At 38.4% G+C, this 21546-nt stretch overlaps 1 long non-coding RNA gene across 1 annotated transcript in view; it reads left to right on the top strand.

Annotated features, from left to right (window-relative positions):
* The window catches only part of LOC147369940 (uncharacterized), a 173818-nt gene extending 154227 nt beyond the window's left edge, over window positions 1-19591 (top strand). Inside the window, exon 4 of the long non-coding RNA XR_015168123.1 lies at window positions 19444-19591. This is a non-coding gene — a long non-coding RNA (uncharacterized LOC147369940). The remainder of the gene's footprint in view (window positions 1-19443) is intronic.
* The last annotated feature ends 1955 nt before the right edge of the window (window positions 19592-21546 follow it).

Raw genomic sequence — 21546 nt, 5'->3', positions numbered from 1 at the left:
AAAGTACAGGTTCTTCTAGTCCACTATCCTAATCATCTGGGTTTAAAGTCAGTTTTATACTTAAAAACTTTATGATTGGTTAGGAAAATCACCCCAAAAGTGAATACATCCAAAGAGAACTTTAGGGTTTTAGGCATTTAAAATATCTTTCATTCACCTTGGAATTAATTTTAATAAGAACACAGTTTGAGATAATTCCAAAACTGAAACATTCAATTTTTAAGTTTGTCAGTTTAGCAAGGTATCGGGATTTCTCCTTCCCTACTAAAGACGGAGCTCTGGGTTTGTGGCTTTTTTCTGATATAATCCTGTTGTGTCTCTTTGCCCACTTTAGAAAGTCATGTGTGAAGATTTCAGGGCCATGTGCTTACATGATGGAAAGTAATTGAGAATATGGTCTCCTGTCTCCCTTCCGCTTTACACAAGTCACATCTCATGCTCCCAAAGTCATTTCCATTAGTCTTCCTGGCTTACTCTTAGTACCTCCTCCAGGTAGATTCTTGGGTCACTGAGAAAGGTACTTCCTATCAGTTGGGGTGTTCCCTTTACAGACATCCAAAAACTAATCAGACAGTAGGCACAGATCTTCTAACTATTGAATTTCTTAAAAATAAAAGTAAAAAAATTCTACCTTTCTTCGTCATCAGGCTAGAAAGGGCCAAGAAAAATTTGTGTTCTCAAAGTCACAAGATCCTCTAAAATTATGATTTTTTAAAAAAATTATATACGTCCTTCAATAGCAGGTAGTTTACATTTATAGATCCTAGTATTATTGTTATTTGAATACTAGTATCATAATACACATGTTTGCATCTAAAACCTAATACAATTTTAGTTGTTCAGGCATTAGTCAGAATAGGATTTCTCACCAGTGCTCACACGAGTTAAGTAAAAATAATCAGTGGTTGCTAATTTTCTTTCTTTTATATACTTGGACACACTTCATTTTATTTTTAAACATTTTTATTAGAATATTGTTGCCCTACAATGTTTTGTTAGTTTCTGCTGCACAGCGAAGTGACTCAGTCATACCTATACATATGCATATACCCACTGCTTTTTAGATTTCTTTCCTCATTGAGGTCAGCACAGATCATTGAGTAGGGTTCCCTGTGTTATGCAGTAGGTTCTCATCAGTTATCTATTTTATACATCATAGCGTATACATTTGGATACAATTTACATAATTGAAATAGAATCTCTAGTTGTTTAAAATATGCATAAAACAAAAAATTACCTATTATCTCTACTATCTGCATATCTATTTCTATGTATCTGTATATACATATCGGAGAAGGCAATGGCAAACTATTCCAGTACTCTTGCCTGGAAGATCCCATGGGCGAAGGAGCCTGGTAGGCTGCAGTCCATGGGGTCGTGAGGTCAGACATGACTGAACGACTTCCTTTCACTTTTCACTTTCATGCATTGGAGAAGGAAATGGCAACCCACTCTAGTGTTCTTGCCTGGAGAATCCCAGGGACAGGGGGGCCTGGTGGGCTGCTGTCTGTGGGGTCGCACAGAGTCGGACACAACTGAAGTGACTTAGCAGCACCAGCAGCACCAGCATATATACATATACATCATATCTATATATACATATATATCAGTCTGTATCCATATCTATATATTGTATGTGTGTGACTGTACATGTCCACACATATCACATGTTTTCATGTCTTAAAGTTAGGTCTATTTTTACCCAAGTTATACATGCACACAAATTGCATCTATCAGCACTGAATTTATTCTTCTAGCCTTCCCAGTATTCAGGCAGCAACATATTTTGAAGATTGAATAATTATGGTTTTCTTAATATGAAAACTGAAAATTCAACTGGAGTTCAAAGCTGGAGTTATATCTAGAGTCTTCACTGATGCCTCTTTTTTAGTTATGGTAAAATGTAAATTGTGAAATAACGACTGAATATTTCATTCTGTCATATTTCACATGGCCTCCAGACTGTGTGCCAAGTTGGCGGAAGAATGTTGATAACTAAATGCCAAGAACTAGCCAATAGCTTGGCCACTTGCTAATGTAAAGCATCTGCTCAGTTGCAAATCTCTCCTTCCTAGAGGTAAATGTGGACCAGCAGGCTGGCCAGGAGTAAGTCCTGCAGGAGCCAAGTGATCCAGGCCACAGGAAGACTCTTCCTACTAAGGGGCCTCACTTTCCCAGTAGATAGGCTTTGGAGCTCATCCAAAAATCAGTCCAGTTGAGCAATATTGACCTAAACGATTATTTTTAGCAATAATATTTATAAGAAGTTTTCAATCTGAAAATGACATCTAAAGTAGATACTTGCATTCTCCTCCTCCTCAAGCATCCTCACTACTAGTTTCTTCAACAAGGAAGAAACTGGAACTGCTCAGTGTATCACTGTATATTAGGGCAGCCAGCCTCCAAAAGCAGTTGATAAACTCAGTCTCAAATTAAATCGATAGGACGGTTATCCTTAAGTACTTTTTTCGCTGGAGATTTCACCTGTGTGAGATCAGTCTTCATGACTGAAGTCCTTTCCTTTCACTTTCACTGGAGAAGCTCTGCAGGAATTTTGACTAACCCTAAAAGGTTTGCAAGTGTTCAGCGCAGGGCTGCAGGATGTCTCCTCCTCCACCACCTCTAGTAATCATTGTTATTTTGAAGCCATTGTAAATCGACCACAGCATCCCTTATTCAGGAAAGCTCTCCTGGCTTGTGTCACTTCACCCCCATTGTTCTCTCTGGCAGGTAAGACTAATCCTACAGCTTTTTAACTTCAAACCTAAAGGAGGAAAGCGGCATCGCCAAGACACATGTGAATATCATTCATGTAACTCAAAGCAATGTGTTGCCACAGAGGTAATACAGTCATGAATGCTACCCCCAATTCCTGGGCTTCCCTTCTATTTAGAATGACTTCTATTTTCACACGCTAACCCTTGGTTCCAAAATGCAGCCTGGGACTGGCTCTCTGACAACATCGTGGAGAAGCTGTAATTATTGTTTAGTTAGGTGCCTGCTCCATTAAACCTGCATGAGTCACTTTTGTTCTCTCTCTCTTTTTTTTTTTCCACAAGGCTCCTGTCCCTTTAGATTCCTTGTCTCTGTGCAAAGGGTGAAGTCTCTCTAGGCTGTTCCCACAGTGTCCTCAGTCCAATAGGTTACAAAGGTACTAACACACTAAATAGAAGTGGTACCCTTGGGAAAATCCATCTCTTCTGAGTTTGTTCCTGTCCCAGTGAATGAGGACCTCTTTGAGGTTACAAATATGTTTAGCAACATCTCCATACAAATGATTACAGGTTGTTTCATTCAGACTCCAAGGAGAAAGCGCTCCTATCTTGGACATGCGTGAGGTGATGAATACACTCTTTTGGAACAAGGAAGCTTTATTTAAAGGACGCTTTTATTCTGCTGAGTACCCTAATGAGCTATCCAGGGTGGCGCATCAGTGTGGGAGCAGGCGGAGAAGGCCCGTTACCCTCTTTTCATTAGTCCTGCTCTCCTTTGTAGCTCTGCTTGTTGTTGACTCACAGGACTCCTCGTTCCTGTGACTGCACAGAAGAAAAACCATGACTTTCATTCTGTGGCCCAAACCACCAAAACTATCAGCTTTCATGTATGGCAGACAGGTTATAGGAAACCTAAACTCTTGCCTCTCTGCCTATGACAGAGTCTCTCCTGGTAGGGGTTTTGCTCCTTCAAAGATGGATGCAGAAAATACCAGTCTGAGAGCTTGAGGGATATGCTTGTTTGTTAGGTTCGCCGTGTTTAACGATCCTCAAACCACTGGTGAATGAATTCAGATACAGTCAGGTTGGATCTATAAAAAGTGAATAATTAAGATCCTTATCCAGATAACCTGGGCCCAGTGCATATTTCAAGAGTCACTTTTCAAAGCTTGCATTATTCAGATAATGCCTCAATTTTTCATTGTCTGTAATATTTGTAGATTTGCCCTTAATGGCAATGTTTTCTTATCCTGATAGTCTTGGACTTAAATTCACACTGCAGTTCAGTTGAGACAAAATTTTTAATTACACGTCTACAAATTCATCATATTTTAGTAACATAGGACCTGTGGAGATTTTATTTCTCCACTTTCAGAGAAAGGTGAAATAAGTTTCTTGCTTAAAATATATAGATATTTAAGGCCAGATGTAAGATTTTCCACATGATTTATGTTGACCGTTGCCTTGAGTCTCCATTTTCCTTTGTATGTGTAATAACCTAAATGATACACTGGCACGATACTCAGAAACTCCGCTATATCTACAGAGATCCAAGAAATAGACATTTGCACCACATGAGTATAGATAATTTATTTTTGTAGAGTGTCATTTGTGCCAAAATATGAAACACCTCATGGTTGATTTGATTACAAGGAGAAGAAGTAAGCGTGTCACACTGTTTCATTCAGCTGGTAGCCACAGACAGATGTAGGCAGTTCAACGTGGAGAGCATCCTCAGCTTTGGAATATGATTTTACTCAGGGAACTCAGAGGCTCAGTGACTTTTTATGGCACTTAGCCATGCCGTCATTTCTTTGCTCGCCCTATATAATAGGGCTCGTCTATATAATACTTTTCCTTTTAAATGACAGACTGAAAACTCTTGGCAGAGAATAGAAATGAATTGGAGAAGATGTGTACAGGCAAACTCGAAACCTCAAAACACCATTCTCATACTTCTTAAAAAAGAAAGCTGTTAATTCTTCCAAATTAGTTAGCCAGTGTGAATTACAGGGTGTTTTATAACATACACTCCAACCTGTACTTTTTGTTGTTGCTGTTGTTTTAATACATTTTATTGTTTAAAAATTTATTTATTTTTAATTGGAGGATAATTGCTCTGTGATAACCTCGAGGGGTGGGATTGGGGAGGGAGGTGCAGAAGAGAGGCTTAAGAGGGAGGGGCCTTATGTATACCTGTGGCTGCTTCACGTCGATGTACGGCAGAAACCAACACAGCCTGCACCTTTGAGGCAAAACACAAAAGCCTTGTTTCCTTCTGACCATCAGGTAGCCCCTTGGCGTTTTGGTATTCCATTCTACTTGTTTTTTGTATTGAAGCCTCCGTTAGAGTGAAACCCTGGTGAATGAGGGTAGGCTGCCACTCCCTGAGCCCAGGTCAGTTTGCCTGGAGTTGGTATACAGGAGTGTTTTGTGAAAAACCTGATATCACATACAGCTGACACATTCTGTGCTAGTCCCCAGTAACTATGTGTCCACTGTAATTCAAACCTCTGTCCTTAAAAAGGCAGCTCCCAAAGTAAATGAAAATGGTGTTTGAGGGCAAAGTGATAGGAGCTACCGAAATAGGCAACAAAAGAAACCCCAAGTTCCTGTCGTATATTCCTGTGTTTGTGACCATTGTGCCAATTACACTAAAACCAAGAATTAAAAGGGAGAAAATAGAAGATTCCAATCTCTGAGTGAGGCCTGGTTGTATTTAAAATGATGAAGAGAGACAAGATGGGAGAAGACAAGAAAGGATGGGTAAAAACTTCTCCAGTTAGTCTTTATAATTAGTTAGGAAACATTTAATAACACAATCCGAGAAATGCAGCATGTGTGGCATATATCACATTTTAAATTAATTCTTGAAATAGTTACTGGTGTCCTACTTTATTTCAATTTTGATAAATTAGCTTACAGTCACTTTTTGATGGGTGTCCCATAAAGTAAAAATTAGTCTCTCATCTGCCATTAACTACTCTTCTTGTAGCAAACTAATGTTATTAATAACATATATAAAGGGGAAGATTTAAAATAGGTATTGAAAGTTGATCCTATTAATTTATAGGTTTAATGATGGCATTAGAGGGGAAGGAAGGGGGAAGAAGTTTTATTAGCTTCTGTGTATAGCCCTATAGAAGAAAAACCCCTTGATTGTCCATGTTTGATATAAAATCAGTCACTTGCCTTCATTATTCTTCATTGATATAACAGTCATCTCTGGTATTTTGGAATTTGGAGAAAAGGCCTGGAATTATAGGACTGCCTTTAATAGGCTAGTTTTTGTACTAGAATTGTGTAAAACCATAGTCTGCTGATTACACTATTAGGGAGCTGCAGCCTCACTGGCCTGATGTCATAGTTACCTCTGGAATCCTTAATGTCTCAAGGCAGACTTTGACGTGATCAAGGGTTGTGCTTCTGGAAATTCTCTAATGTGATTTTGTCTGGATCCATGTATGTGCACACATGTATTTAAGTTTGAGCAATTAGGAAAAAAAAGACTTTTGTGCAACCCAGTTTTAAAATCTGTGATCTTTAAGCCTACCAGTGAATCCAGCTACTTTTCTGTGTGTTTGTTTTTTAAATTTATGTGCTTTCACACCTAAAGATACAACCAAATCAAACATAAGTAACAATAGAAGACCCAGTATAGACTAAATAGTGATCATACATAAAGTTCAGACAAATGATCTAGGGATAATTAAGTGAATTTAAGAAGTAGCTGGAAGAATCATCAGCTTTATTTCTTAAGTTTTCTGATTTTTGGAAATGTATTACAACTCAAGAGGGTATAAGCTCATTTTCATTAAATTGGTGGAAAAGAAATCAGAAATGTTTCTTTTGATTTGCAACTCTGTCATCAATGCATGCCTGTTCATGAGTACATTCTTTTTAAAATATTTCTTTAAGGACCATTATTTATCACTCACCACCCCCACCCCCCAAACAAACACACACTCAAATCCCCACCTCTGCATTAATTGTTCATTCTAACAATACATATATGTTTTAATCATATATATTTAACCTACTCAGCCTTTTTTAAAAGGACATATTTATGCATCAGAAAACCAAATAATTCCACTTTGTTCTGAGAGAACAACTTACATTTCATTCAAGTGTCTCTTTTTAGGTGATATTCTTAGCAGGGATTTTATTTACTAAATGACATTTCTGCTAACCTGGAAAGGAAGATATCCATTCTTCAAATACTGTCATTACCCAGCTTTAAAAAGACTTGATTGTACCATATTAGGAAAACAGTGTCAGATTTTCCATCAAACTTTCTCAGACTGTAATAACTGAGCATAAAAATGAACTTCCAGTAATGAAATGACTACAAAGCAAATTAATGCAATCAAGTCTTTAGTAACAACTCTGTCCATATCTGTTAAATATTTTCAAACTATTCTAAAAAAACACACCCAGAAGGCAAACTAACAGTGAATGGAAACAAAATGGTCAGCAGCGTGTGTCGCATGTTATTTGAATGGAAAGTAATTTATCGCGTCTGAAATAAAAGCTGTTTATTCTTGTGTTTCACTGTCTGTAACAATCTTTACCATTTATCTGTGAAAAAGTGAGAAACTGTACCGTTATTAGCATATGAATACTTGACACATCAAATTGGCTGTACAATAACAGAAGGACATTTGCTATTGGTGTATGCACACAGACAAAGCAGCCATTTTGAAAAAAATGAAATGGGGTGGGTGGTTTAACCCTTTGCTTATCTTTTAGGTTTCCCACTCCTGATTTTGACCGGAACAGTTTAGCAGTTAGCATCAGAATATTTTTATAACAAAAAAAGTAATCAGGGGCCATTATGCTTATGATAATTATATTGATACATTCACTCTACTAGAAAAATAGAAGCAGAATGACAATAAAGGAGTTTGTGTGTGTGTGTGTGTGTGTGTGTGTGTGTGCGTGCGTGTGCATGCATGCACAGGATGGGGGAAGGGCGTGGAGTCTGGCAGTGAGTAGACGGTACAGAAATGAAACAATGCCCACGTACAGTTTTATTTCATGGCAACAACATAGTGGGCCTTGGGTCAGATGTGTGAAACTATTTCTCAAAGAAGCTGCATACATAATTGAGGCCCTCGAAGGGTTCCCAGTTGAAGTTGCCAGGCTACATTCATTTCAAAAGCAGAGCCATTTGTTATCAAATTTAAATTAACTCTCTGCACACTGAACTTGAATTTTAGAGCCCTGCTTACTTACAGTTCTTGAAATAGTAGAGAAAGGAGAAAACCTGCATCTGGAGAATGGAAATAAGATAGTCCCCACAAGGAACTGCAGTGATTCCTGCCTAGGCCTGCAGTGTAGCAGTAATTTACAGATTAAAGTGAGAAAGATCTATTTGGAGTGACTAGAAACAAACCTGAATCTTCCCCTGTGATTTTTGTAGATCCAGACTTAATGCAAAATCATTTTATTTGTACATCTATATTTCAACTACATTTTATCTTCATCAAGCATTCTAGCTCCATCCCCTCTCCCAGTTAATTACTCTTTGCTGTGAAATTTAGAGTAAGACAATTTATAAACTTGTACAATAGTTGTACTATATTAATGTGTCAGTATCAGTATTTTTGCTGTCTTGGAATACGGATTTCCCCCCCTAATGTGCATTGCTTTATCCTCTATTTTAAACCAGGTTTATGAAACTCACTAGATCATTTTTTGGTAACTGCCAATTGTTGATCCATCCATTCACTCAAAATGGAATATGTAAAATGTCTTGTGTTAGGACCTTTCTACAACTACACAGAGGAGAAACTTTCCTCCAAAAGAGTGGTGTGCATGTTTTTTCATAGGATGCATGCAGACATAACTGCACACAGTTCTGTGTCTGGCAGAAGTATTTAAAATTGAAGCTATCTTGATTATCAGAATTTTTTCATCACATGTAAGTTGGAAAAGTTAATTGAAGGACAGACTTTTATTCTTAAGTTTGATCCACAGAGCTAAATAGTCCATTCTGAGTAATCTATGTATTTTTCTTCTCTTTTGAAAAACAAATTCAAAGGTTTTAATCACCATTCCTTTATCCTTATAAGATATTGATTTGCTATAATCAGGTGAACCTGTTTTCATTCTTGTAATGAAATTTTAACATTTTAGTCTGAAACACATGTAAACTTTGCTTTTAAGGAACTAAAAAGCAAACAAACAAAATCAAACCAAAGCAAAGCAAAAAAAACCCCCACAAATATGAAATACTATTAATGGCTGTGATATTAAGTATAATGTTCCAAATATCTGCTGAAAGACCCCAAAGAACATGAAGAACATTTGTTGTTCTCTATAAATAACTAGTACTTGTGAAGTACGATTATAGCCATAGAAAATAGGAACTAATAATTCTAATGGCAATTTCTGTTACTGATATAAGAATAATTGATATGCAGTGTGAAAGTAGAGAAGAAAAAGAGTTATGCAACTTTAAATTCCTCTAAAATTGCTGAATTAATACATAGAAGCAGCCATTAGTCTAACTTTCTTTTCTTTTGCTAGGATATGTTGTATTAAAACCACAAACCATTTGCTTATTTAAAACCCTCTGCCACTAACAATACTGTAAGTTAGTATGTCTCCCAAGTGCTCTTTGAGAATCTTGTTTACTTACTGGTGGAAGTGATGTCCCATATTGTGAACCCATGAGAAAAGTGCAACGTGGTGGAGAGTGCCAGATCTTCTTTCCTTCCTCCCTCCCTTCCTTTTCTTTTTTTTCGGCGACTGCAATATGAGATTAAAAGTAAGACACTAAATCTTATTGAATAGCAAAAGCTTTTTAAAAGATGATACATAAACTTGATGGGAATTTGTGTGCTTGAGGGGACACATTTCTGCTATTCCACAACTTTACCCCAGTTTAATCCATTGCCTGTGAAGAGTCTAAATGGTAGTGGGTAAAGCACTGTCAATTCTCCTAAATTTTTTTTCATCATAGAAGTAATGTGGTTTGGCTATGGAAGACTGAATAATTAGCAATATTAATTCTACATCTAGTATTTACATTAGAATTTTGTCTTTGGAGTCCTTCAAATTATTTTTCATATGTAAAATTATTTTTAAAAACTGTTAACTGCTCTAGGGAATTATCAACATACTTGCTTATTAATATCTAGACACTATTTACTACCAACAGTTTGCCCCATTGATATGTTGTATTTTTGTCAGAATATCTTAATTAATGTGCAGAATAGAAACTTCCAAAAAAAGTATACATTTTCCTTTTTCAGCCTTGTTTTTGCTGGCTAAAAGGATATTTTTATTATTCTGTGGAATTATTTTAAAATTTAGAGTTATTTCAGTGAATCTAAGTACCATGTTTGCAACCTTTTTATCCTCCCCTTTGATGGTTAGAATTACTTATTTGGTCCAGCAAGGTTATTTTGCATTTGAGGTTTTCTCTCTTGGAATTTGTCAAAATATGACAAACTTATAACTTTTTATAAGTCCAGAATTAAAATTTAAACTCAAGTGGTTATTAATGTTTGTTCTATTTGATAATTTGATCACATATCATAGAAAAAATCAGAGATGACTAGATATCAAAATATGTCAAGTGTTAGGGTTCATCTATATGACACCTTTGCTATTTTGACATTCTGTAATTTTGGAAGTTTACCTAGTAGCAGTAAAAACACTATAATATGACCAGAAATTTTCTTATTAACATTCACTGAAAAAGGAAGAGATTAAGTTTTAAAAGGAAAATGAATGAAGAAAATGAAAAGTAATTCTCATTTCCTTTCCCTTTCTCTCTTCCTCTCTCTCACCCTCTCCTCATCTTTGACTTCTTTCTCAATCTGTTTCCTGCTTGTTTTCCTTCTCCGAGTCTCTCAGGCTAAGCCAATCAACTCCCATGCATCGTGCTCTGGATAAACTGTGGGACACATATGGCAGGGAACTGGTTTGGTAAACATATGTCTTCTCGGGCATTGGACGTCTTGCCAGGAATGAGATATTCCATTTTGGGGAATGAGGGTGGGAAATGCTTAACCACCTACAGATGTTTTGCAGCAAAAGCTAAAGAATTGCAGTCAAAGAGCTGCAAAATGTGTAATTTGGAATTTTTCCAGGCTGCTTTTTTTAATAAGAAAAAAGTTAACAGCTTTCCTATTCATCTCTTTTGAGAAAATTTACAGTCGTTTCCCAGTTCTGCCCCATTCTGAAGTAAGGACAAAAGACTGAAACCGAAGCTGTCCATCTGCTCCATAGCAGTAATGTTATAATGGGTGCTGTCCATTTTTATGCTATTGCTCATGTGTGCCCAGGGGACTGGAACTATTTAATTCACTGATTTCACAGCTCTGTTGTGTGTCACAAAAGGTTAAAAAAAATCCAACACACTTTTTAGCACCCTGTTTACAAGGACTCCCTGTAAATCTAACTGAAGTAACAGATTCCCACCCTGCCCCCACGCTAGCGCCCTGTTTTACCTCCTGATTTGGTGCATTTGGATAACAGGTCATAGATGGAGCTCACACCACTCACTTGGCCTTTACCAAAAATGGAAACCTCAAATCTGCTGTGAATGTTGCTTTCCAAAGCTCATAAATTCCAGGAGTAGATTTGAAAAGAAAATATGTTTGCCTTTAAGAACTCAGGATTAAACAACTCTGTTTCCCCAGAAGTCCAAGAATGAATTCTCTAGGTTAGCAGAGAGTTTATGAAAACCTGCCGAGCAAGACTGATGACGTCTATGCCTCTTAGCTGGGCAAGAGGCCGAGCAGTCCCACACACAGCTGGTGTGAGCTGGTGTTTTGCCAAGACTGTAATGAATCCTCTGTTCTTGCGGGCATCTTCCTCGGGAGACAGAGGTGGCCAGCAATACCCACTTGGGTCCCTTCTGTGGTCTTCTCAGAGCAGTGATGTGTCGTGTTGAAGCTGGCACTATGCTTACCACCAAAAAAGAGAAGGTGGACCTAAAGTCAAGGATGTTTCTCTCTCTTCCCACCAAAAAAGAGCCTCCACGAGAATGCCTCCGAGTACCATATCCTTCCAGCAGCCCACATGCCATAGTATGTTTCTCTTCTATTTTGGGTAGTTAAAATATTAGCCATAGATGATGTGCTGTGCTGTGCTGTGCTTAGTCACTCAGTCATGTCCTACTCTTTGTGACTCCACTGATTGTAACCCACCAGGCTCCTCTCTCCATGAGGATTCTCCGGAGAATCCTCTGGACTCTCCAGAATACTGGAGTGGGCAGCCTTTCCCTCCTCCAGGAGATCTTCCGAACCCAGAAATCGAACCCAGGTCTCCTGCACTGCAGGTGGATTCTTTATCATCTGAGCCACCAGGGAAGCCCAGATAATGTGCTGTCTTGGTGCAATTGTCACTTTGATTTTTATAACATTAACCCAACTCACATCCAACTATGGTGGCTGTGAAGATACCTATATAGTCCCTTGAAAACTAGTTCCTGAGTGAACAAGTGTAAAGGGCAGTGGGGTTTTCCTCATATACCACTTTAAGAAATATGATTATTAAAAAGCTGTATTTCTTCATTTCTTTTTTCAGTCACAATAGCAAATATTTATGTTGGGTTCATAAGTTACATGAAACCGTTGGATGCTGCAGGCACCTGAAAAATTTAAATCAGAAATGCTCTCTAACCTTAGAAAAATTCCATAAAGTAGTTTGTTAACACTTCTCACACTCAATGTGTTCATTCATTTATTCATTCATTTATGTATTCATCCAAACATTTCTTGAGAATCTACTGTGTACTTGTGTGTTGTGTGTTAGTCACTCAGTCATGCCCGACTCTTTACAACCCCATGGACTATAGCCCACCAAGCTCCTCTGTCCATGGGATTCTCCAGGCAAGAATATTGGAGGTTGGCATGCCCTCCTCCAGGGGATCTTCCTGACCCAGGGATTGAACCCTGGTGTCCTGCACTGCAGGTAGATTCTTTACTGCCAAGCCACCAGGGAAGCCATACTGTATGCTTCAGTTTAGTTCAGTTCAGTCGCTCAGTCGTGTCTGACTCTTTGCGACCCCATGAATCGCAGTGCGCCAGGCCTCCCTGTCCATCACCAACTCCCGGAGTTCACTCAGACTCACGTCCATCGAGTCAGTGATGCCATCCAGCCATCTCATCCTCTGTCGTCCCCTTCTCCTCCTGCCCCCAATCCCTCCCAGCATCAGAGTCTTTTCCAATGAGTCAACTCTTCGCATGAGGTGGCCAAAGTACTGGAGTTTCAGCTTTAGCGTCATTCCTTCCAAAGAAATCCCAGGGCTGATCTCCTTCAGAATGGACTGGTTGGATCTCCTTGCAGTCCAAGGGACTCTCAAGAGTCTTCTCCAACACCACAGTTCAAAAGCATCAGTTCTTCGGTGCTCAGCCTTCTTCACAGTCCAACTCTCACATCCATACATGACCACAGGAAAAACCATAGCCTTGACTAGATGAACCTTTGTTGGCAAAGTAATGTCTCTGCTTTTTAATATACTATCTAGGTTGCTTAGCCTACTATATTTTTCTGCTTTGAGCCATCTTAAATATCTTCATGTCCCAGGAAGGCCTGTTCTACTCTATTAGATCTGAGAAATCCTTTGTTTCATTCAAACTTTCATTCTGTAATTTTTGGAACCTTTGTTTCCTCCAAACTTCTTTTCCCTAAACAAAGCAATGCCAAAATACTTGGTATCCCAGTACTGAAAGATGAAGTTTGGCAAGCATCAGTATAATATCGAGAAAATAGTGGCAGTTAGGACTATTCTTTTTACTTTTTTTTTCTTTTTTAAACTTTTTATTTTGTATTGGGATAACATACCAAACCCCTGTTTAAAATGCCGAAGTATATGAAATTTTTAGAACTTGAGGTTTGGGCAATGAATGAAAAACAAAATGGTCTAGCCAATATGTCTGGATACAGGCCAGGCTAATAGTATATTCTAGTCTTTTATTTTCAAATTTGAACGTTTGTTTTTACTCTATAAGAGGTAATTTTACAATGAAATATGGCTTTGTGAATAGCTACTTTTTCTGGACCACACAAGTTTTTTGGCACTCAGGATAAATGATAGTTTGAGCTTTCAATTCAACTTACAGTACTATGCTGAAAGGAAATTAAAATATGTATTTAATAGAACAAGACAGTAACAATGATGTTCTACAGATCTGTGTCATTTATGAAGAAGAGGGATCCAACTAGAGAAGTTTATGAATCTCCAAAATAATCAATAAATGAAGATCTCATCTTAGAACTATGGATATAATCTTTCTGATACTTTACTGAAAGTGAAACACATTCACCAATTCTCTAAAGGCAAAATTTCTCTTCACCCCAAATAAATCTTCCTTATAGGCCATTTAAATAGAATTAAGCTGGTTTGTAATGTTTCCAGAATAAACTCATTAACGTTAAGTCTATTAGGAAATGATATTAAAGCATTTAATTGCTTGTGCATATTAAATATACTTAAAATTTATGAAAATAAATATCTTGAACTTGAATAGATATTCTGCAAAAACAGAAAAGTGAATGTGGACTTAATACAAATCCATCAGGTGGTGTAGACATACAATACTACAATATGTAATGTGTACCTCTAGGAAGCATATGGAAATTCTAGGATAGAGAATCTAGACAAAACAAAGGCAAAAATCTGTTTTTAGTAGCATGTGTGGAATTGTTAACAGATTATAAATGGCAATTTAATTTTTTTAGACAATATCATTGGATGAAATATTGTATCCATGATAATGATGAGAAATTTACTGTAATAGGCATGGTGTTTTGTTGGCCGAGGCATTCACCCCCAAGAGAAAAATGCGTATTTGAACGTGTGTCTTTACACTTTCAGAATAACATGTTTCAAACTTGCCTGACTGACAGCTGCCAATTATCAAAAGTTTCTGTGAAAGGAAGAACCAGTTAACAATTTAACACTAATTAGGAGCATAAACAAAACTAATGATTAAGTAAACTTAATGAAGTCCCAAAGTCCTGGAACCTAGCCTTGACTTTTGTTTTCTCAAAAGCTTCTGTAAGGATTTTTATGTTTTAGATTTTATGGCTAGACAATACTAAGAAGGAAAACTTGAAACTATTTTGGAAGTCAGGTAAGCGTTTTTATAGAAACCTTGCCTTTATTCTCACACAATATCTATGCAAGACTGTCTAATACATTTGCTGGAACGGAACAAAATTGGTGGAATGAAATGGGTCCAATTCAGAAAAATGAATCCAGGCTTAACTTTGTAAGGTAATTTTTTTTTCAAAACAGGGTTCCTCAGGACAGTTTGAATGGGAACTCGAGTGATTAGTTAAATTCTAATTTTCTGTGTGTTCTGTACTAGGGGGAAAGAATTGAAAGAAAGAAACCATGAAAAATATATACATACTTGGGGAGACTTTGGATTACATATACAAATAGGTAATTTTTTTCCAGAAAAATATTAAACCACAGAGACATAAAACTTCAAAGATGTGGTTTTAAAAACAGCCATTGTACTTTCTCTCTTCAGTTATTTTAAAAAGCGAGACAAACTTCATGAAGTAGGATGAGCTAGTTTCTGTCATTCTAACATCTAGTCTATTTCAGAAGGCAGAAGTTTCTGTTAAGTAAGAGGTGCTGGGTCTAGTGTTCTTTGATTTACAAACTGCTGGATTGGTTTTGTCCTTCTTTAACCCCATTTTTCCTGTATTTCATTTCCCTGAGGAGAACACCTGTGTTCGCTTGGTGCTGCTTAAATAGAACCACTGCCAAGATTCTGTCATGTGATGGGCATGACGATTTTACTCCCTGTCTGTGATTCAGCCACAGGCCTGCCTGAGATGGCATGTCCTTTACGGAAATTGTGCCTTGTCCATTTCTGATTTCACAGTAACTCATATGGCCCATGGAACACAGTGGATGCTCAGTAAATGTTTTCTGAATAAATCAAGTCGTTTAACAAAGCTTATAGTAGACTTCACTTAAACCTGGGCAAGAGGTTTCAAGGGCTAATGCTGTCCATTAGAAATTTCTGTGATGGTGGAAAGACTGTATATCTGCCGTGTGACTAACATGGTCATCACTAGCCACAGGTGGCTACTGAACATTTGAAATGTAACTAATGCAACTCAAGAACTGAATGGTTAATTTCACCAAACTTTTATTAATTCAAAATGTAAATAGCCACAAGTGACTAGTGGCTAGATAGCTTTAAAGGGTCCTGCTCCACATGTCCGTCAGCCATGCCCCTCCCCCGGCCAGAGGACATGTCCTCCAGGGCCCGTGCTCTCCCTTAGAGAACCTGCTTTGGATGCCCAGAGCACCGGAGTTTCCCACCCAAACAGTCTGTGCTCACTTCCAGGCATGCATGGCCTCTTCCCAGCAGGGCAACCCCTGTTGCTGGTGGACACATCCTGTACCAGAGGAGTTTCCGGAGGAGGACAGTTTGCTGCAAGGGTGGCGGGGTGGAAGAGTGTGGCCAAGGGCTTAGACAAGCAGCTGGACTGTCCGACCATATGTACGCGGCTCCTTGCAGTGCAGGAGGCTGGGACTGGAAGCTAGGGGTGGAGTGGGAAACTCCCTAAGCTACCATGTTCCAGCATCTATATTTAGCAGTTTAGTGATTTTATTACAAAATACATGCAAGAAATAAACTCTTAGTACATCATACGCATGCGTGCATGCTAAGTTGCTTCAGTCATGTCTGACTCTTTGTGACCCTATGAGGCTCCTCTGTCCAGGGGATTCTCCAGGCAAGAATACTGGAGTGGGTTGCTGTGCCTTTCTCCAGGGAATCTTTCCAATACAGGGATTGAACCCACGTCTCTTAAGTCTCCTGCATTGGCAGGTGGGTTCTTTACCATTGGGGCCTTCTGGGAAGCCCACATCATATGCAGTATGATCCAATGAGTTCATCTGTTCAGGGCCCCAAATATTTACCGAGCACTTACTGTGTTCCAGGCACTTATTCTAAGCACAAGAGATATAGCAGTGAACAAAACAGAGTCTTTGGCTTTCATGGGGCTTATATTCTCTTATCTTGAGCAAGATAAAAAGCAAATAAGCTAAATAAATGCAGATGCACGTGTGTGTAAGAAAAAATAAGGCATCCTGCAAGGACAGAGAGTGACAGAAGCGTTCTTTTAAATAGGTTGTGTGGAGAACACCTTTCTGAAGAAATCACTTTTGAAGAAAGACCTAAAAGAAAGCAAGAAGCAATGGAATATCTGGGGAAAGGGTTTCTCAGCTAGGGAATAGCAGATGCGAAGGCCCTGAGATGGGGACATCCCTGCCCTGTTCCAGAGAGCGCAAGGTCAGTCTCCTTGGAGTGCAGTGAAGCTGAAAGGAGGTGGCTTGAGTTCAGATCATGCTGGACTATATAGGCTAAACTAGGAACTCAAGATTTACTCTGAGTTTCACGGGAAGGCATTCCATCAAAGCTGTGATATTTGCATTTTAGAAAGAATCACTATAGCTGCTTTTGGGAGAATAGGTGGCAGGGTGCAAGGGTGGAGGCAGGAAGACAGTTCCAGTGGCTCTTGCAATAATTCAGGTGGCAAAGGCAGGGACTTTGATAATGCTCTCCATGTTGTCTCAGTGGGAAGACACAAATTTAAAATGACACAATGAGCTTCTTTCAATCCTGGCAGTTTCGCTCTGCAGCTGCATGGGTGACCTCATTTGGAAATAATGTCTACAGTCTAAATTTGAGATCTTCATGATTGTGAGTCCAGGATTGAAAGGACCTTCTACTTACCCCCCTGAAGACACTAGAACTGGCCATGTTAGCCTCATAGAAGCGATTGTACCTCTATTGACACACCCTGACTTGTAGACACCCATGGAGCCCGGACTACAGTCCATGGGGTTGCAAAGAGTCAGACACGATTGAGCAACTGAGCATGCACGGAGCCTGGACTCACTGCATCACAACAGTCCATGGTTCTGCTCACAGCACTGCTGTTTCCATGCAAAGGCCTTATGGATTCTTCTTGGTGTGACATGAATCTCTTCATTTAGACATGAATACAAAACCACTCTTTAGAACTTTTCAAGCCTTCCTGTCCCATCGCTTCTTCCTCTGCTAAGGCTTTTGGGTCAAGGAGAAGGAGTGGTCACACTGTGGAGGAGGGGATGGATTAAACTACCCATGTTTTCCCATTACAAAGTCAGTCTCCTCCAAATAGCCAGCTTGAAGTAGCTTCTATAGAGAGGAGCAGAAAGATTTTCCCTCCGTCTTTTCAAAACCGCCTATAAAAGACAAGTAAAAACCTTAAAAAAAAAAAAAAAATGGGAAAGAGCAGTTTTGTACATACATTTCTATGCCTTTTCTAAAGGTTTTGTTATATTAATTTTTTGTATTTTTTGAGTCACTCACTGTGATGTGAAATTTTTTTTTCCTTCTCACTTTCCTCCAAGGACATAATATTATTGCAGGCTTTCTACTAAAAGATAAAATTACTGCCACAAGTAGCGCGAAGTCACGGAGAGATCATATTCCAGATTGAATAGTTTCTGAACAAAGAAGATGCTTTTTAAAGATTCTACTAAATGTGACTTTTCAAGGGCCAGTGTAGGCAGTCTAGATGCTAAAATTACTGAGTCCATCTGCAAATGGGAGGGGCCATGGCTCTCTGAGAAGACCTCTAGCTATACATAGGGCGGTGGGCTGACAGTATGAAAGAGCTTAATGAGGGTCAACCTTCAGAAACACTAGTTCACTTTCCTGTCCTATCACCTTGATTCTCCGTGACTTTCACATGTGAAATATTATGTGGAAACATTTTTAAATGTTGTATTTATCTTGTGGTTTCAGTGTTTCAAAGTCCTCTCACATTTATTGCAGTAAAACATATATGAAAGCATCTTGTAAATTGCAAAGCACTATGCAAATAGAAATTGTTAGAATTGTTACTGTCTCATTTCTTTTTTTTCATAAAATCTTAGGAAAGGCAGGTGTTAATACAACCCTCATCATATAAAAAAGAAATTGGGACAAGATCAGAAGATGTTAACTCTGTGTCCTTTTAGTGAATGATTTGGGGATTACAGAGAGCCAGTTAAACATTCTTTGTATCAACTTTCTTCTAACTATAAAACAGGTTTGATGGTAAATCTGTTTATGAATAGAAGAAGGATGCTGTGAAGCCACAAGGGAAGTGACATAATCCAATTTGCATTTGCAAAGACACGGAGAATACATTACAGAAGAAAAAAGCTGGAGGCAGAAGAACCAGTTAGTAGGCAGTTGCAGTAGGTCAAGAGAGAGAAAATGCTGAGGCTCGGTGAGGTTGGCATACATTGGGATGCAGAGAAGTGGAGGCATTGAAAAGACATTTTGAAGTTCGTGTTTGCAGTTCTTGTGATGGATAAGGGGAGGGGAGTTAAAGGAGAGGTATCTGGATGTAATTGGATTGTTGGTGGTGCCCTGTCCTAAGATATAAAACAGAGGAGGAGGTAAAGTTTAGGGAAAGAAGATAATAAGTTATAGTTTGGACATGTTGGGTTTGGGGGGGCATGTGATAGAAGTTCAGTAAGTAGTTGGCTCTAAGAGTCTGGCATAGAGGATAACAGATCTTAGCTGAAAATCTAAGTTTGGAAATCAGCATATTGATGGTAAGTGAAGATTACACTACCAAATTGTGTGGAACAGAAGAAGATGTCTTGTGAACCAGCTGAAATAATTCACAAAAGCTTTTTGTGTGTATCTATGTTCATTTTTCTGGAGAGTGAGAGCATAGTTTTGTTTTGTTTTTTCAGATTCTCAAAGGCGTCAGTGCCTCCAAAAGAAAAAAAACAAGAAAACCAACATTGAGAACTCCCAGTATAAAGTGACCAGAGAGGAGAGCCTAGGACCAAATGCTGAAAAACACACATTTGAAAAAATAAACTTATTAATTTGTTTCTCTTTTGGCTGTGCTGGGTCTTGGTTGCTGTGCATGGGCTCTTTCTAGTTGCTGTGTGTGGGCTCTTTCTAGTTGTGATGAGCAGGGACTACTCTGTAGTTGCGGTGCCAGGGCTTCTCCTTGAGGTGGCTCCTCTTATTGCAGAGCCTGGGCTCTGGGAAGTGTGGGATCAGTAGCTGTGGCACACGGGCTTAGTTGCCCTGCAGCAAGTGGGATCTTCCTGGACCAGGGATCGAACCCATGTCCCCTGCACTGGCAGATGGATTCTTAACTGCTGGACTACCAGGGAACCCCCTGAAACACACACATTTTAAAGAAATAGTTTTATAAGGATATTGTGAAAGAGTGACCAAATGGGTGAAAAGTAGTCTAGAATCATGTAAGTCAAGGGGTGACAATGTTTCAGGAATACCGGCATTGCCAACGAGGTCAAATATTGCCAAAAGCTCAAATAGAAGAAGGATGGAAAGGGTCCATTGGGTTCATATCTTCAGGGTTACTATGACCTTGTCAAGAGTGATTTAAAATGAACTGGTGGGAGCAGAATTCCTCACATCAGGGGGCAAATGAGAGGTGAAATGGGGGACTCTCAAATTTTAAAATAAGAAAAGCCTAGGCCTTAGCTAATTCCAAGGTTAACAACTAGGATTGGTTTCATATTTTTCAAAATTGGTAAATCAGCTTTCAACCTTTCTTGTACTCACATTCTCCTTTCATTTTTCTTGGAAATCCTGCTTATTTCCCCCTATTATTTAGTGACATTCTGTTTCCTCTTGAAAGAAAAGTCAGAAAAAAATCTGCATGCAAAACATTGTCCTTAAGCCTACGTATAAAGTAAAAGCAGTAGACTTTTTGTTGGGTTCTAATAACAAACTTACAGATGTATGTTTTCATAGCGACAAGATAGCACTCAAATAATAGTTGAACTGAATTCAGTTATATTGAGGGGATCACCCAGCTTAATATTGCAGAGAAACTCTGTAACTTCAGAGTTTAAATCCTGCCCAAACTACTTATTGTAATTATCAATCAAATGGTTTGAGGAGAGCATCCTCGTAAACCAGAAACTGAGTATTTCATTTTTTGAAAGATTGCTTTGGCATCATAGACAAAACAGTGTTAAAGATAACTTTTTAAAGATAAAACTATTTGGTGAAAAGGATGAAGATTATGCTGAAAATGTAGTTTGTTTCCCTTGATAACACAAAGCTTTAAGAAGACACTTTTTCTATGAAGTCTGTTATGATGGAATTGAAATTTCTTCCCTCTCTCCACCTATCACCATCTCAGTTCATTAAATATTTTGTCCTTATTTTTTTATATGTCTACTTTTCTTCACTATTATCTGAAGCCTCTTGGGAGCAGGTACTATATCATATCATCTTTATATTCCCAATCTCTAGCCCATGGGATGTAATAAATGTGTTGAATGAATGAATGAATGATTTTTTAGTATTTACCCAAATGTATCTGTTAGTCACATTTTGAGTTTCCACTAGTGTAATAAGAATTGGAATTTTCTGTTGTCGTTAGAGATGACTATTTTTCCCACAATGCATTTGGATTATTATTAATAAGACAATGGGAAAGAAAATGTCACAATTCATTTGAGATGCAAAGAGCAAATAAACAGCAGTTAAATAACAGACATTAAATGTTGCACATATGTCAAGTAATAACAAGGAAAATTTTCCTGGAACTTGAAACACTGATGAGGGAGATTGTTACAGCATCAGAATTTTTTTAGCCTAAAAGGAGTCTGATACAAATTAATCGTTATGTGTATTAAAAGAAAGAAGAGAACAATGAAATGATATCATTAGTTCTACTGACAGAAGACTCCATGGCTTCAGAGCTTGTTATCTGACATTTTACAAGAGTGATTGGAATGCATATGGCTGGGAGGGGTTGCACCAGCTACACTTTTGTAGCTTCCTACCTCCCTCTGGGACCACAA

The sequence above is a fragment of the Bos grunniens genome, chromosome 7 (genome assembly GCF_055505025.1).
Source record: "Bos grunniens cultivar Pamir isolate PY7600 chromosome 7, Bosgru_T2T1.0, whole genome shotgun sequence".
NCBI classification, from domain to species: domain Eukaryota; kingdom Metazoa; phylum Chordata; class Mammalia; order Artiodactyla; family Bovidae; genus Bos; species Bos grunniens.
Note: the sequence above shows the minus strand (reverse complement) of the source record. Positions and strands in the feature narration are given on the sequence as shown.